This window comes from Limulus polyphemus, unplaced genomic scaffold (assembly GCF_000517525.1).
Source record: "Limulus polyphemus unplaced genomic scaffold, Limulus_polyphemus-2.1.2 Scaffold1166, whole genome shotgun sequence".
Lineage (NCBI taxonomy): Eukaryota > Metazoa > Arthropoda > Merostomata > Xiphosura > Limulidae > Limulus > Limulus polyphemus.
Window position 1 is genome coordinate 221,192 of NW_013666776.1, and position 5,969 is coordinate 227,160.

A 5,969-nucleotide genomic window follows, 5' to 3' on the forward strand; every position below is an offset into this window, starting at 1 on the left:
CAAAATGAATTAAATCTTCTTGTCTCTGTTTTTCACATCAGAATCGTTGATAAGTTCACTTACGTTACCGTTATACTTTTGATTATCACAAAAAAACAACAACAAAATTCTTACTTCACCTAGTAGCAGCAACTTTCTTCCGGCCCAATTCTTGCAACTAAAGTCAACTATTTGCCAGCCAAATACTCCACATCGTTTCACTTCGCTAATGCTACGAACCTGCAAGTACAGCCCTACTCTGTTACCTCGTGCGAGGAGAAGGGAAACATGAGTTTCAGAGCGTCCAGATTGTCTCCCTAGGTTTCTAGTAAACCTCGGGCGACCTTAAATCGAAATACCTGCTATTTTCACCATCCCAGGTCGTCCACTACTATAATAAATATCGGTTAAGACAGTGTGTGTTTTGTTGTTTAAAGGTCACTTGTATGATATGATAGATGGCGTTTCGATAGGTTCACCACTAAGGCCCTAGCTGGATAATATCTTTTTTTATCATCGTTACGACGTGTAGCTGGTTAACTGATCTTCTGATTTTACACCCGCGTTCTACAAAAGGTATGTAGATAAAACATTCTTACTCTGCCATGTCACCAACCTTAGTTTTTCTCTATTATCCTGGACATGCCTCTGCTTCACTCATTTCTCTATACTCCAAGTCCAACCCCAAGTCTGTACTTAGGACTAACCTCTTTACTTTTAGCTAAAATTTAAATATCCCACGAATGTAACAAACAAAAATTATCCCGAACGAGCGAAGGAGGACAACAATATCCTTGAACAACGCCAGTTGAGGAAAGTTTCTTTTCTTTTTTTAATTCCTACTCACCATAACCATGAACACATTAATAAATTCCCCAATCACTTGACTCTTTCTCTTAGCACCCTAATAATAATAGTAATAATAATATAAAATCCATTTGTGAAATTGAAAATGAAAACAAACTTTATTTCTTTGTGGTTCAAGTTCAAAAACGCAACAATAATATAATTTATTAAGCATCAGCTGTGAATGTTGATAGGAAGAAAACTGTTACTGGTTTGTACACATGCTTTGTAAGATTTTTCTTTGCAAAATAGTTCAAACTAAACTTCTCCAGTTGTAAAGAAATAAGTTTCATTCATAACACCACAAGAAAAAATGGGTACTATCCTTCTTTACTAGAAATTCAAATTTAGAAAACTTAATACATAACTTTGCTGCAAAGAAACAAACCTCCCTGAATAATATTTAAATACATTACAAATTTTCTGTAACATTTCTTACCTTGGAAAAGGGCATCTTGTTAAAACCCAACTCAACAACTTGAACAAATTACTCAGGTCTTTCTACTCCTAGAGTAAACTCAGTATTGTCTTCAAATTGTTATTTCGTATTGGTAGCTATTTTAGAACCTTTACTCTTAGTCTCATGTTCAAATCCATGCCATGAAATACATGGGAATGTAACAGTTGAATAATCAATATCACAAACAGTAATAATTTGAAATGCTGATTTCCATCAGTTGATTATTTTCTTAGTATTAATTAATGTAACTGTGATTTCAGTTGATTATTTTATTTAATATATTTTAACACTGTAAATTTGGGTTTCTATTAGTGGATATAAAGGGAAAAGGCTTTTAGTGAGAATTTGTTACAGACCACCAGATGATACTGATGAAATTAGTGAGAAACTTTACAATGAGATTAAGATTTCAGCTGATGGGTGATTTTAATTTTGGGCATATAAATTGGGAAATGCTAGAGGGATAAAGGTTTTTGGAAACTGTTGAAGATGGCTTTCTTCACCAATTGGTCAAGGAACCTACTAGAAACAATGCTATTTTAGATTTATTGTTAACTTGAAATATAGAAATGATCGAGAGGGTGGAAATTGGGTAATATCTGGGTGCAAGTGATCATTGCTCTATTAGGTTCAATGTTTTGCTGCATATGGAGATAAGGAATAATATTTTGGTTATAAATTTATAAAAAAATTGTAGGGATGTGACAAGAATTATCTGTTGTGAATTGGGCAGCTGAGTTATTTGGAGACACTGATTAGATGTGGAAAATTTTTAAAGGTAAATTGTAAATTTTTCAAGGTAAACATATTCCTTATATAAAAAAAAGAGTAACTGCAAGTAAAAAATCAGGTTGGCTCACAGAGTATAAGAGATGAAATTAAAGAAAAGCATCATAAATTTAAATTGACTGGCATGACAGGAGATTTATAAAGATTATAGAAGATCAAGAAAGTTGGTGAAACAGGAATATAGGACATCAAATAGGATGTATGAGAAAAGGTTGGCTGAAAATGTAAAAATTAACAGTAAGGATTTCTTTAAATAGATTAAGGGTAAACAAAATGTCAGGATGAGGTAGGACTCTTAAGGGATGATAAAGGAAGGCTAGTATCTGATGATTATGAGATGGCTGAGGTATTAAATTGTGCTTATTCTTAAGGTTTTACTAACAAAGATTTAAGCAGTATTCCACATCTTGAACAGTTGATAAATGGAAACAAGATCAAACAAGATGACTGCATTAATTCTGAGTTGGTGAAGGAAAAATTGGGAAGTTTAAAAAATGGTAAGGCTCCTGGGGCCAGATAATATTTCCCCAAGGGTTTTGGAGGAGGTTAAATATTGAATATGTGAGCCTCTTGCTACTATTTGTTTCGTCAGTCCTTGAATAGTGGGCAGGTACCAGAGGATTGGAAGTTAACTAATGTAACTCCTCTTTTTAAGGAGGTGATAAGAATTGTCTCAGTCATTATAGACCCATTAGTCTTACATCAGTAGTGGGAAAAGTCTGTTAAAAGATGCTTTGCAAAGTCATTTAACAAAGTTTAGAATTTTATTGGACAGTCAACATGGTTTCACTAAGGGAAAATCTTGCCTTACCAATCTTTTGACTTTCGTTTAAAAGGTTACTGCTTATGTAGATGAGGGTAAGGGTGTAGATTTAGTGTATCTAGATTTTCAGAAAGCATTTGACAAAGTGCCACATAAAAGGCTTTTTAAAAATTATCTCTATAGGTGTAGGGGATAAATTAGTAAATTGAGTAGAAGAGTGGTTGGATGGAAGAAAGCAGAGAGTTGTTATAAATGGAGTTCAGTTAAGCTGGGTTAATGTCACAAGCGGGATATCTTAGGGCTGAGTCTTAGAAGCTCTGCTCTATTTGATTTACATCAATGACATAGATAAAGGAATGGTCAATAAATTAATTAAATTTGCATATAATATTAAGGTCTTGGTTGTTGCTAGCTGTGAAGAGAATGCAGCTGATTTACAAAAGGATTGAAATCATTTAGTGAGGGGACAAATAAATAGCAGATGAGTTTAAATTATAATAAATGCAAAATAATGCATTTGGGATATCATAATTTGAATTATAAGTATAATTTGGATGGGAATAACCTTATCAGTGTCATGAAAGAAAGGGATTTTGGTATAATAATTGATCAGTCTCTAACTAAAGCCATCCAAGTAGTGTGCTGTTGCTAGTAGTAAGGCAAATATGATTTTAGGTTGTATCTATAGAAATATTGAATACAAGTCTAAAAAGGTTATAATTTCATTCAACAGGTCACTGGTTAGGCCACATTTGGAGTATTGTGTTCAGTCTTGGGCTCCTTACCTTAGGAGAGATACTGAATTGTTGGAAAGGGTTCAGAGAAGGGTTACTACAATGGTGCCTGGGATGGAGGGGTTGTCATATGAGGAGAGGCTGAAATCTTTCAAATTTTCTCTTGTATTAACAAAAAAAGAGTTAGGGGGATCTGATTGAGGTGTTTAAGATTGTAAAGGGAACTGATAATGTTTATGTATAATCTTTTTTCATATTTAACAGTGAGAATAGTAGGACACAAGTATAAATTTTGGCAGGTTAGGAGCCATCTTCAGCTAAGACTGTTCTATTTTTCTAACATGGTGGTTGGCCTTGGAATAGGTTGCCTTTAGATGTTGTAGAGGCAGTAAATTTAAATGAATTTAAGAAAAAGCTTGATAAGGCTGGCTTTAAGATTATTTTTCTAAATTATTTTAATTTTGTTTGGAGGATGGAACAGCTGAGATGGACTAGTAGGTTCCATGTTGTCCCAAAACATTATGTTATCACTAAACATAACACTACTACAACAAACAAATTTATAAAATATAACAACAGAAATATAAAATTTAAATCACTAGAATACAAAGTTTATCATCTACAAGTTACAAAACAATTAGTAAACCCATGTCTGGCAAGGACTAGGTAAAAACATTAATAAACAAGATATGAAATATCAATGTGATTAATTTCAACAAATATCAAAGGAATTAAAAGAAAGAATCAGAATAATAAAAAGCCTAATTCACCAGAGAATAAGAGTATTCCATAAGTAAACCACTTCTAAATATGAAGAATAATACTGAGCAATAATTCTTTCTAAGAGTATCTTTTCAACAGCTTCATTTTCAAGATGAAGGAAGGCTTTTCATTTGTTGGTTAGATCACAAGGTTACAACTTTTGTGACTAGTTCTTACCATAAATCTTTAACAACTTTAAAGTTTAATACATGTACATGTCCACTAAGGAAAACTTGTGTCAGTTTCTTAATACATATATACTCAAAATCAAGATGCTGTAGCTAGAAGTAGAAGGTGCATTAGCACTTTAATATAACTAAAAATTTATAATTGAACTAAACAATGGAAGAATAATAAATGAATAGTGTATTACACTATTTGGTGTAACTTATGTTTATAGATATTCTTTTAATTGTTGAGCCTAGCTTTGGTAGTGTTATTTGATGAAAGTGAAAGGCCTCGTCAGTACTGGACATTGGTAATAAAGTGTGGTTGACATATTGCTATAAACTCTTTACATGTGCTCTTAAGAATTAGTAACTTAACAATTATTCCACTGTCAATATCATCTTATCAAAAGGTTTTTGAGAATCAAAGTAACCAGGTCCAAATCTTTTCATCATATAGATAAGTAACATTTATTCTTCAAACCATAAAATTTAGCATGATGATACCTGTTTAATAATAATTGGATCAGAACTGTAAATGAATATTTATATGGGTCTTACAATAACAGAATAATTTTAATCTTAAATAAAACATGTATATATCCTGTAATGATTGAATGTTATCACAGCTAAGGATGTTCCAGAAAGTTCTCAATAATCAAATAAATCTTGGTTTATTTGTAATGCCAGTGTTCTCTCACTTAAGAAATAAAATCTTACCACATCTTGATAACCCGCATGCATTAGTTTCAGAACTGGGAAGTTAATTAATTATCTGTGACTATTGATTACAAATATTATTTAAATAACTGATTAAACGCAATTAGTGTTGTAAAAAGTTCAAATATAGAAGAAAGTGAAATATTGCCATTAGGATTTCTTATTTAGATAAGTTCACAGCTGTTCAGCTTGATCAATTAGCGGCATGACTCATGAAAATAACCAACTTATCAAAATTAGTGTTTCAAATTATTCATGTTTTAGAGTATTTCAAGTATAAAAACTAACAATAATAAGGGTTGAATGTAAATGATTAACAATTCTGACAGTTAATTAATTATGAAATTGTCCAGCTCTAATCACCTTATACTTAACCCGTTAATTGCTGTGGCCATTTTGTCTTATCGTGAGGGTAAAGTCACATTTGTGAATTGAAGAAATTATAGAGAACTTATCTTTCATTGAATTTCAGATTTTATTTTCGTAAATAGTGGCATAACATTCAATTATTTGTACAAAATTGTATTATTTAATGAAGTTTAAAGAGAAATGTAATTAAAAAATCCCAAAATATGTTTGAGACTATAAATTCTTCTTACAATCTTTACTTTGTAGTAAGACCCACACTTCTGTTGTTGTTGCTTTAGAATTAAAACAGTCTAGTTGATATATATAAAGTTCATTTTGATATTTTGCAAATGGTTTAAAACTCAGTATACAAATGACAACAATAAAACCCATATGTTCGT

The 5,969-nt window shown here is 31.7% G+C and overlaps 1 protein-coding gene across 6 annotated transcripts in view; it reads left to right on the plus strand.

Moving 5' to 3' along the window:
- Nucleotides 1-216: 216 nt before the first annotated feature.
- The window catches only part of LOC106462438, a 39,706-nt gene continuing 33,953 nt past the window's right edge, over nt 217-5,969 (plus strand). For 2 of the 6 annotated variants that reach the window (XM_022389707.1, XM_022389706.1), the window contains exon 1: nt 217-555. The gene's annotated coding sequence lies outside the window, so the exon portion shown is untranslated. The other 4 variants (XM_022389709.1, XM_022389710.1, XM_022389705.1 and 1 more) reach the window with 3 other exon arrangements.